Source organism: Bidens hawaiensis, unplaced genomic scaffold (assembly GCF_021521415.1).
Source record: "Bidens hawaiensis isolate Kalapana, Puna unplaced genomic scaffold, B.hawaiensis_p1.1 tig00003644_1, whole genome shotgun sequence".
Taxonomy (NCBI): Eukaryota; Viridiplantae; Streptophyta; class Magnoliopsida; order Asterales; family Asteraceae; genus Bidens; species Bidens hawaiensis.
Window position 1 is genome coordinate 359388 of NW_027491207.1, and position 12836 is coordinate 372223.

At 37.6% G+C, this 12836-nt stretch overlaps 1 long non-coding RNA gene across 1 annotated transcript; it reads right to left on the bottom strand.

Annotated features, from left to right (window-relative positions):
- Nucleotides 1–5014: 5014 nt before the first annotated feature.
- On the bottom strand, nt 5015–5586 carry LOC143623912 (uncharacterized). Its single transcript, XR_013151991.1, has 3 exons — nt 5331–5586; nt 5182–5246; nt 5015–5085 (listed from the first exon to the last, which is right to left on the bottom strand). It is a non-coding gene; the product is annotated as an uncharacterized LOC143623912 (long non-coding RNA).
- Nucleotides 5587–12836: the final 7250 nt, after the last annotated feature.

The following is a 12836-nucleotide window of genomic DNA, read 5'->3' on the forward strand; positions in this document are numbered from 1 at the left end:
TAGACATTCAAGAAGACTTCCTTTCTTCCACACTCAGTTTTCCACTTTCCAATCTCCTGATTTAATTCATCAATGGTAATAAGAAGATTAGAAATTGAGATATCAGATTGTACCTGAGCATTTGAGGATTCAGTCTTGTCATGCACTTTGGCCATAAATGCAACATTTGCCTTCTCCATTTCAGCTGCATGATTGCTCCAATCAAATTCTCCATCCTGTGGCACCCTGGTAACAGCTACATTTCCTTGATCTCTCTGCTGGTTCACATTGATTTGAGTAGTTCTGTTTTGATTTGAGTGAACCTGCATTTGATTGTTTCTTTGTGGTTGAAATGTTAGTTGCTGGGTTCTGTTTTGATTTTGATAGGGGTTTTGGTTGGAAATCTGATTTCTCTGCTGGAAGTTCTGATTCTGGTTCTGATAGAATTGATTCTGGTTAACTTGATTGCCGACTTGCTTTGGCATGTTACACTCTCTAGCAAAGTGTCCGGGTTGTTGATAGTTATAACAGATGGCTTTTGATTTGTCAAAGACAATTCTTTCATTTGGTCCATTAAAACTTGTTCTGCCAGTTCTGTTGTACAACCTTTTGCTTCTCACTGCCAACATAGCTGCTTGCCATTTTATGTCCATGTCCTCTAAATCATCAGCATCTATTTGTTCTAGATCTTCTTGCACAATGCTTGTGTTTATCAGATTCTTGGCTACAAAAGCATGATATGACTCAGTAAACATGGAAAATAATGCTTGATAATCAGTTCCTTGAGGATTATTATTCTGCAAGAATGTTGACTGCCCATTTGCTGTAGAGGGGGTGTCATCTTCAATCAGCTGAACATTGAATCTGGATTGGCCACTACAAGTTGAACTTGTGTCTGATGGTTCCTCAATGATAGGCTGCTGGTTCTTGATTGAGAGGTTACCCATTGGTGCTACAAGAGCATTGTTCACTTGAAATCTTGGCTTGTCCTCCCTAATCATATGGTTCTCTATCATCTCATGTTCTGCAGCCTTGAGAAAGGCAATCACATCATCTAACTTGAAATTGGGAAAACTGACATTTTCTTTGATAAACTTGCTGGTAGTATACCATTTCCCGGACAGTGATGATAAAAGATTTTTGTTTAGATCAAAGTCAGAGATTTGTAAATCAGTCGTTCTTATGTCGTTTACAATCGTCATAAACCTCTGCAAGACTGATTTCAATCATTCTCCGTCTTTAAACTTGAACCTGTCAAGTTGTTGCTTAAGTCTATCTTTCTTGATGTCTCTAAGTTCAGTATTCCCTTCAGACATTTCGATAACTGCATCATACATACCCTCTGCGGTCTTATGATGATTGACAATTGTCAAAATTTCCCAACAAAGCCCTAACTTCAGCATAGACAAAGCCTTATCGTCTCGTTTCTTCATTTTTAGCTCAACGGTGGGAACGAAGGAGTGTAAATAGTAAACACAAAAAATAATAGATAGTCAATAAAAGAACATTCAAAGACAAAGATTCACTATATTTAATATATCATTAATTGAACAATGAAAGGAATGTCTAGGGTTTCGTGTGACGGCGGTGATGGCTGTACGAGGAAACAATGAATATTCTTTGGAATGTTTTTTGTATTCAGTGTGTGCCAGCCTGTAATTCTGTCTGGAAATCCTTGTCCTAAAAGGTATCCTAGGACCCCTATTTATAGACCCTGACAGTCCTTCTAGAAGTTCCTAATCATTACATAATGAAATACAAAATAATACAAGTGTTGAGTCCTCGAGCAAGACAACAATCTTGCTCGAGCAAGCTCAATATGCTAGGTATGCTCGATGAGTGTCCTCGAGCATACTTTACTTAGAATATCTTCAGTGAAGATATTCCCTTCAAGCAGACTTCATTCTTCTTGACTGGTCCATGCTTTGCTCGAACTAGTCCATCGAGCAAGCTCATTCTTCTTGATGTCTTTTCTTATTCAGCAATCTTTATCATGCTCGGATGTAAATCTTGCTCGGGAATTGAACTGTGCTCGAAGTCCTTGCTTTGATCAATTGACATCTTCTTATTGCATCAATGATTGTCCCTATGTGCTCGATCATCCTGTGCTCGTAACACTTGGTTAAAACTTGTATGATCAAGCTATTTGCTCGATTGGCAATCCATGCTCGATAGAAGAATACTCTTGCTCGTTGAAGTGTAGCTTGCTCGAAGCCTTAACACTTAGAAGAATTAACCATTTAAGGATCTAAAGACCTTGCTCGAAGTAGTAAAACCATGCTCGATCGTCTAGGCTTGCTCGAAGTCCATACTTAGCCGTTTTCAGAGGAGGTTGAGAAGATTCCAATCTTCCTTATCATAAATCCGACCCAACAAGGTTCACCCTTTTATGCAAGTTAATGGAACTATAATAGTAAATCAACTACAATATACAAATGATAGCCTAATCATAGTGGACATATTTGACTCTTTAAGAGTTGACCTATGAGCATTGACTTTTTGCCAATTGACCTCAATCCAGATTTTGTAGTCTACATACTAACACCCTATTAAAGTATAAACTTCAGTAGTTAGTGATACAAAACATAAAACATTGTCCAAAATGCTTCAATGTGCCAAAAATAGAACGCATATAAAGACAACATTACAAACCTGAGATATTGGCTTAGGTGTGCTGCATTTCCTTATCTTACATACGGTTCTAAAAGAGAAATTGACGTATCCCTAGACAATAATTATTCACTTTGTAGTTTGTATGTAGTGTTTTTGTCAGTTTATTGAGAAATGTTTCTTCACCTGTCGTATACGAATAATCTACCACTTATAACACCTCTTTCTTGAGCTTGTTAGAAGTCCTTTGAAGCTGGAATACTAAAAGGCCATTAAACATTTGCCTTGTCACAAATGAACCTGTGAATGGTTGAACAAAATATGTAGATATTATCAAAATTGTAATGGTATAAATCTTTTAAATATATGAAAAAAGTTACTGTTTCGGGATGTTTTAAATAGTTTTAAGCAAACAAAATGGTTGATTATACATGGATACTATAGGCTTTGCCAATATTGATTGCATACACAGATACCTCCGGACTCACTTTACTAAAAAGTTATGAATGGTACTACAACAAAGATACCTGATAAATACCCTCATCTTGTTAATAACTGCAAAGAATCGTGTTGAGACATCTTCTTGTAATTTCACTCATCCATCATCACTAGAGCAAACTACAAAAAGTTGTTACACACATCCACAAATATACTAATATTTTGTATTGTAAGGAAACTAAAATAAAAAGCATGTTATTCTGGTATATCCTTGAAATAATATGTGCCCTTAAAATGACCATACTAACCTGGAAATGCCCCATGTCGATTATTCTGCAGAAACACCCATCCTAGAGACGTCTCAAGCAACTCTTTCAATATCCCTGTCCACATATATATAAATACACATGATATGTTTATAAATTGTAACTCAATAATAAGTAAAACAAAATGCTATTTTTCATCATAAATACACAAAAAAGTCAAATGGTCCCCATCATCAATAGCAGCTTCAAGCACAAGTGAAAATAACTCCTACAAATATCTACTTAATACTAGACACATAAAGATGAGAATATACTGCACAAATGATGAAAAAAACTAACAGGTGTAACAACGTTACAGGTCCATTCGCATCAACATGAAAAAAACTAACAGGAAACGCATCTTCATAAACTATAAAACAAATATGCCAGGATGAAAAACCACATATCATTTAAATTACCTTGGTAAATTGACTAACAGAGTATTATACATTTGGCAAAAAGTATTTGAGTTACATATTTATTAAATTCTTATAAATTATGTAAAATAAAAATTAAAATATAAAAATTCAGCCCGGTTCGGTTTTTTCAGTTTTTATTACGCGCAAAACCAAAACCGAACCGTTAGTTTGGTTTTTTCAAAAACATAAAACTGAACTGTCGTTTTTTGTTTCGGGTTGGTTTTTTCGGTTTCTTTGGAACAACTCGATGAATTTAGTAGATCTTTTTAGGAGGCCTCAATGACCATAGATACTTTTAATCCATTATCAGAACTGATGTTAAAATCTCGAACACTCCCAATAATACCCAAAATGCCCTTCGAGTAATTGCCATAAAGAAAGAAAGTTGTATTACTTGTGCAAGGTAGCACATGCGTTAAAATACAAGAAAGCTTCTTAAATTGATCCAACTCCAATGTTGTTATTAGTTGTAAAAAACGCAGCAGGAAGATGGTCTGTGTCAGCAGCCTAAAAAATGCCACTTGTACTCAGTAATCAATAATTCCAAAAGGTAAACAAATAAAATGTGCCATTTTACATATTAATACCTTCCATATAAACGAGCCAATCGTTTAACAGAGGGGGTGGTTGCATGCAATAAACATAGACCCATGATGAATTTTAACCCGTTCAACTCAACCTAAGTCCCAAACCTACAAAATTGTGTATCACATAGCTTAGCTTATGGAGATCAACAACAGTCAAAATCCTGAAAAGTCAACACCAAAAAATAATCACCTAGGGTAGAAAAGTTGGGCTTACCGGTGCAATTTGCAGTTTCCGAAAGCAGAACCGTAACATGGTAAAACTCATGCAATTGCAATCAACATCAAAAGAGTCACTGCATTAGAGTCTTCTGCAAACACATTAAATATATTAAAAAAATGGGAAAAAAGATTATAAGTAGTGTGATCATCAGAACCATAAAAAAATCATTATTGGCATGGATTTACCTTTAATCGTTCCAAGACTTTTGATTTCTTTTCACACGTTTCATCCTTTTTACGATCCCATGCTTCATCTCCCCCCAGATCTTTGTATTTTTTTTATTAGTTTATGGTTGCAGCAAAACCAAAGTACCAAACCAAAAAATCAGTGTTTTTAACCAAACTGTCAGTTTTTGACTGGGTTCGGTATTCCGGTTTGGTTTCGTCGGTTACTCTGATTATGGATTGGTTATTTTGGTTTCGTGCAAACCCCTGATTCTGCCTATAATAAGAGCCACATGCCTGCAAGTAGCCATTTTTTCTCCGGTAGCGTTAAAAGATATAGCCCACACCGTAGATGAGTGTCCACTGGTAATTAGTTATCACGGTTATTTATTAGTTTATAGTAAAAGTAGGTAATCTACTTGTAAGAAACAAAAAATAACCATAATTTATTTGACGTACCTATTAGATTCATTTAATGTTTGAATATAATGCCAATCATCACTATCACCATCCTCTGCCCAAACCTGCAAAATGTAATTAAACTTTAATGTAATAACAATTGATCAAACTTATGAAACTCACATTAATAAAGAATGTGCATTATTTACCTTTATAGTGTTATTGTAGCTACAAGAGAAAAAAACATCAACCGTTGGATGCCATTGGACCATTTTAACATCTTGTGCATGTCCTTGCAACACGGAAACACAGGCAAACTCGTTTCCAGGCAAAACTTCCCATATCCAAACACATTTATCTCTGCTACAAGTTGCAAGAAGTGAACCGGATGCGTTCCATGATATACTTTTAACTTCATTTTCATGACCCTGTACATGTGGCACTTAATTCATATGGTTGCAATGGATTAATAATATACAGAAAATTGCAAAAAAAAGACCATCAAAGAGGCAAGATTAAATACTGAGTAACAACGTTGAATCCTAAACACCTAAAAGTAAATGAATTTGCTTACCACTATATAAGAATCATAAACACCAAAAGCCTTACACCGTCACTTGTTTCCACGAGGAACAAAATAAGATAAAAGGTCAATTTAAGAAGCCTATACATTGAAATTTGCATTTGAAATTAGGGGAAATCAAATTGATAAGTAACAAAGGAATCCCACCAACTGAACATCATAGAAGTATATTCCTCCGGCGACAGTAGCATTTGAAGCTCCTTGTTGTTCGATTAATTACAAACGCATCAATCAAATTAATTACACAACTGTGTGAATTGAAACCCTAGAGAGAGAAAGAAAGTAGTGATTGAAATTGAATGACTGGTGTGGTGGTGGGATGTAGGATTGAATGATTTGATTAGGCTGAGGGGTGTGGAGCGCGAGAAAGGGCGCAAGAGGCCAGCCGCTCGCGCCCCGGGATTGAATGATTTGATTAGGCTGAGGGGTGTGGAGCGCGAGAAAGGGCGCAAGAGGCCAGCCGCTCGCGCCCCGGGGCGCGAGCACCACACCACCGAGGCGCGAGAGGGGCGCGAAAGGGGCGCGAGCGCGGAAAAAGAGGCAGGCGCGGATGGGCTAGCGGCTGGGGGGAGCGTGAAGGAGGTCTGGGAATGCGTGAATAGAGCCGTTGGGCTCGTTTTTTATTAAAATTTTTTTTTTTCTTTATATAACATAAATCAAAAACAAACCAACAACAATATAACATACAATCTTTTCTCTCTATTAAACCTATATCAAACCCAAACCAACACCAATATCACATACCATACCCAAAACCCAAAATCACCCCATCTTTCAAACCTTTTTTTAAAAACATGGCTGGAAATTGGTACCCAAACCTAGATTCAGATTACAGTTACGACGATTTATGGTCGGCACCGGACCAAGCGATGTTTTATTCGGGGTCGCAACAATCAACCGGCTTTCAACCATCCAACATACAACCGTCTCCTAACTTTGTAGTTCCGGAGACACAAGAACCAGAAGGTGAAGCTGCGGGACAAAGAAGACGCGTCCACCGGAAAAAACAAGTTGCAACGGACGGGTCGGGTTCGGCTTCGACTGGAAGGACGAAACGGAAAACCACTCTGTGGTCATCGGATGAGAAGGAAGCCCTGTGTCGGGCTTGGATAGTCATTTCTGAGGATCGGCGTTGCGGTAATTGTTTTAACGTTTTTAAAAATGATTTTTAATAAAAAAGTTAAATAAAAAAGTTAAATGACTTACAAATTTATTTATGCATTTTGCAGCGGACTACCAAAAGAGCAAGGTCTTTTGGACAAAGGTTAGGGAGACGTTCTATTCGCTCGTTGGGAGTACAGAGCGGAACGCCGATATGATTTCGGGTCGGTGGACCGAAATCAGAAAATTTGTCGGCTTGTTTACTAATCTGTTCAACAGGAACGCCGGTCGTATGAGACCAAGTGGCAGTGACGATTTGGCGGTTTATAATTTCACTGTCGAAGAGTGGAAGCAGGAGTGCCTGCGGAGGTATGGACGGTGAAGACGTGGGACGGTGTAAAGGTGTGGGAGAGGTTGAGAAGGTGTTCCAAGTGGGTTGAGCTGGTGGCGCCGGACCTTGATGCGGAAGTAGGGCCGAAACGGACTAAAACTAGTTCGTCTGGAGCGTATAGCACTTCCGCCGGGTCGGATTGCCGGGTTGGATTCGACCTAAACGTTGCGGGGGAGGAAACGTCTTCACCGCCGAGGAGGCGGCCATTGGGAAGGGACGCCAGGGGCAAAAAACCGGCTGAGGGGGAAGCCGTAAACATCAACGATCTTGTTGAATCCCTCAATAAATTCAACAAAACCATGGAGGTGGTCTCTAATGACAAAAAGGAAAAAAAAAAGAATGAGAGATTTGGAATTCCTTACAAGAGACTTCAGTAACCTAAATCCGGTCGACCAAATGCTGATGGAAAAACAAAAGGAACGTATCCGGAAGAGGTTGATCGAAGAAGACCAAGCCGAAGAATAAGAATAATGTTTTTTTTTAGTACTTTAATTTTTTTTTTAGATATTAATGTGTTTTTTTAATTAATGTGTGTTTTTTAAATAATTTATGAGTTTTTTTAATAATACGTTTTTTTAATACATTTATAAAAAAATAAAAAAGAAAACCGCTCGCGCCCCTCCACACCATGTCCCGGGGCGCGAGCACCACAACCAACACCCATCTTATCAATTTTCTCTCTCTGCCACACGTCACAATATTATTGGCTGGCGCCCCACTCGCGCCCCCTCTCGCGCCCCCCACACCCCTCAGCCTTATGTATGCGTTATAAAAGAGATTGTCAACAAGAATTAAATGAGCAATGAATGAAAACCGCAGTGAATGGAGAAGGAAAGTCGCCAGAGATGGGTTGTTGATTATTGAATGTTGTAACGTATGAGTGGAGCGGAAGGGTTGTATTGAACTCGCCGGACGGGATGGTTGTTTCCGAGATAGCACCGGAGGATTAATTAGGACAGTAAATTCCATGGCGTCTGAAGGAGAGAGAGTAAGGAATATGGAATGTATTATAATGTAATATAGGTATAATATAGATATAGATATAGATAATATAGATGTATATGAATAAATATAAAAATACGTATTTATGTGAATAGATAATTTCACATAAGTATTATATTTTTTTTATTTAAAATCGGGTGTTTTGGAAAGCATTAATTGTGAAATTATTATTTTAATTTTTGTAACGGTGTTAATCAAATAATAATGAAAATTTCTAACAACTGATTAGAAAGTATTACTAATTTATTTAAATGTAACTGACTTTTGTTATACTTATTATTAAACTTTTGAAATTTTAAATTAATCATAGTAACATATATCTTCAATTAATTTGCTATACTAACAATACATATAATATATTAATGAAAAATTGGAATTTAATAATCTCAACTTTCTGTTATTGGCTAATAATAATCCCAACTTTGTTTATTTCCACCAGTGGTCCCAAATTTAAAAAAATTGGCTCTCAATGGTCCCCTATTAAAAAAAACCTAGCGGTGTTAAGTTTTTCCCGAATTTCAAACTGCTTTATTAGGGCTTTTGATCGGAAGGAGGATACGAATAGATTAGCGTAAAACTTAGCTCGAAATGATGCTTCAAATGGCTTGATTATTGCTTCAAATCGGGTGTTTGAATTTAAAATTAACAAAACCTAAGCTGTTTGGAATATCGTTTCGAGCTAAGTTTTACATCAATCGACTCGTATCTTTCTTCCAATAAAAAGCCCTAAAAATCAGTTTGAAATTCTGAAAAAACTTAACGCCGTTAGGTTTTTTTTAACGGGGGACCACTGACAGCCAACTTTTTTAAATTTGGGGCTACTGGTGGGAATAAACAAAGTTGGGATTATTATCGGCCAATGACAGAAAGTTGGGATTATTAAAATCCAATTTTCCTATATTAATTAATAAAATTATTTCATTTATAGGAGTAGTATACACCGGTTGAAAAAATATCAATTATGTTTGACTGCCATCAAATATTTGAAACATGTACTTAAACCAATATAAGGAAAAAAAAATATTCAAAACGTGCATGCCAACCGATGTAAAATACATAAGTGGATAAAGCAGTAGCGGCCCAAGGTTTTTAGAGGCCTCAAGCTAACAATCAAGTTGGGGGCTTTTCTTCAATCTTTTCTAATATAAACCCTCCTCCTTTATCCGGGCTTGGAACCGGCAATAATAAACCAAAATGTTTATAGTTGGCGGAGTTAAAAATGTTTTTTTTAAGTTAAATCTTGTCGATGGAAAACAATGCTTACATGAAACAAGTAGCAAATAACAATGAGCAAGGACTCAATTAGGTAGATTCTAAATTTCTAAAACTCTAATACAACTGGGCAAAAATTCAATTAGGGCAGACTCTAAATTTCTAATACAATTGGGCAAGAATTCAATTTGGGCAAATTATAAAATGCCAAATCAATATTACATAAAGGCATATGATAACAATAAACTAACCTCAAATTGGTAGATTCTAATAGCAATTTAGTAAATCCATTTGAACCAGGGCAGCAATTGAATAAAAACTGCAGTTGAAGTCTTGAACTAGATGCTGATAGCCCTCAGCCTCAGAAGTTGGAACAAGAAATTGACCAAAATTTGCAATTTCCGTTCAATCACTAATTAAAAATAGAAGAATATAAGAACCATAGAATCTGAGAATGCTATTGATGTATAAACAGAGAATATGAAAGTATGAAACTTAATAGGTATATAAAGATGAACATGAAGAAAATAGACGATTGATATTATAGAGCTATTAAGCGATTAATGATGATTTCCACTTTCCAATCCATAAATTTCGTGAATCGTGATGCGTGATAGTCGTTTGGGACCTCCATTCTTGTTTCCATACTCTGACATGAGACTACCGATCTTCTAGGGAATGCAGCGGTAGAAAAAAAATAAAAACCCTAATATATATATTTTTTTAAATTATGGGGCCTCTATCTTTTGGGGGCCTAAAGCCCTTGCTTGGCCCAAGATGCCTATTGGGCCGGCCCTGGGATAGAGCTAATCAAATGCAATAAATTTATAAAACAAATCCTCAAAACTGAAATAAACTGTATTGAACCACAAAATTGTGAAGAACATAACTGAAAGATAAAATAGAGAAAACTGGAATGTCCATGGTATTATGAAAAAACATTTATTTTGCTCACGCATTTGTGAAGCATCATTGAGATTATAAATATCTGGTGGTTTCTGTTAATTTTTGGAATCTCTAGTCGTTATCGAGGGTGGTTCTTCTATTGTCAAGTTGTAAAAACATGAAACAAATCTGACCCGGATCCATTGCGATATCCCTCGGTATTCGAGATGAACGAATCACGACTTCGTCTTCTTCTCCGGTTGCTCGAGATATGCCATGGACATATGGGGAAGTGGAGGTGACTGCTAAGAGTTTCCTCTTGTTTACAAACACAAAAATATATGGAGGCCAAGTGTCCAAGAAGGGATCTCTCTAATGAGAGATGAAGACCCCTAATATAGGAACTCCATGGTTACAATCATGAAACCTTAACCTTAGTGGGCCAAGCCCGGTTAGGGGTTACCTCCACAACCCCCAGCCCATTGGGCATTGGTTAGTAAACAATAATAATATAACGAATATAATATAAAACGCAATAAGTAAAAGGTCGTATCGGGTATTTAGGACCCTACTTCCACAAGTCCCCCCAGTCAAATGCTGCTCCTAGGCATGCAAGTGGTTAGGTGGAGTTCTGGACTTATTAGGAGTGCTTGTACGGTTTTTCTGACCCGGTGCTTCCCAAATGTACTTTTTTGCATAAATGTCTACTTTGCTTCAGGTTGTAAGAGGTTTTAATCATGATGGCATGTTGAGCGGAGCAGAGCGCGTCTGGTATGCGGAGCGTGTCCAGCCTTGTATTCGACGCGAAGTCGTATGGGTTTATAAGGATTCCCAACCTATATATACGGCGCGTAGCCATATGGGTTTATAAGGATACCCAACCTATATATTCGGCGCGTAGCCGTATGGGTTTATAAGGATTCCCAACCTATATATTCGGCGCGTAGCCGTATGGGTTTATAAGGATTCCCAACCTATATATTCGGCGCGTAGCCGTATGAGTTTATAAGGATTCCCAACCTATATATTCGGATGTCTTCCATCCTTAGGCAAATTATGATGTGCGCCCAACCTAATATCCGGATGTCTTCCATCCTTAAGCGAATTATGAGGTGTGCCCAACCTAATATCCGGATATCTTCCATCCTTAGGCGAATTATGAGGTGTCCCAACCTAATATTCGGATTTCTTCCATCCTTAGGCGAATTATGAGGTGTGCCCAACCTAATATCCGGATATCTTCCATCCTTAGGCGAATTATGAGGTGTCCCAACCTAATATTCGGATTTCTTCCATCCTTAGGCGAATTATGAGGTGTGCCCAACCTAATATTCGGATGCCTTCCATCCCTAGGTGAATTATAAGGTGTGCACAACCTAATATTCGGATGTCTTCCATTCTTAGGCAAATTATGAGGTGTGCCCAACCTAATATTTGGCGCATAGCCATATGCTTTGCATTAATATAAGCACTTAGTAACTTTTTGTGCAATTTTTTAATGCAAATCTTATATACTCAAACTTTTCGGTTTGTTTTATTTTGTTTGTTATACAAACCAAAATCAATATAGGCGAAAAGTTTGAGGTTGTTGTAAAAACTTGTGAAGTAATTTTATTACATGAAAAATTTGTAGCCATCCACGCTATGATTCTAACGCGCGTTCTGCATACGCCCTCTGCGGTTCTAACATAGTGGTTTGCAGTTTTTATGAAGAACTTGCAAACACATGTTTTTAATTTATTGGAACTAGCATCATTTGATTGCGAGGATCTTCTGTAGTAGACTTCAACACTTGTAGTAACCCGAGGGGGTAAAATGTCAATAATTTAACCCCTTTCTTTATTGTTTTATGATCATAATAAATATGATCCAAAAGTTGAGAGGGATATTTTGAAAATTCAGAAATTATTTCTTTTCTCTCAAAGATGCTTTCTGTCTTTCATGCCACTTCCTTATAAATATATATATATATATATATATATATACCATCATATATACAACCATATATATACATATAACCATGCTTATTTTCTTTTTCTTTTTTTGAATCAGAAGCTTTCCCGCCGCTTATGTTGAAGAGCAATAAGTTAGGTCGTGGGAGATACACGTAACAAGACATGTGCTAAGTTTGTAAATTTAAAGAGGTTGCCTAGCAAGGATGGCGTGGCATGGAGGGATGATACAAGATGATGATCGGTGTAGTCTCGCTGAAGCGCAAATGAAGTCCATGGAAATTGTTGACCCATTGTCGCATAGCAGTGATCCGTGGTGCTTGTCTGCGGTGAACGTTTTTGGTCCGTCATAACGCGTTTGTGACTAAGGTTACCACGTGTTCGCACATGTGACCTGCCATTGATGTTTCTTGGTGGCGGAGCTTACATGTAGCACGCTGCAATGGCCGTGGTGGCGGAGGCTATACACCGGAGCACTTACGTGGCTCGCGGTGGCAGGGGCTATACGCCGGAGTGCTGCATATGTGGCTCGCAGTGGCGGGTGGTAATCCGCGGGAGCTCAAAAGTGATCCGCCAATGCCTCAAGGTG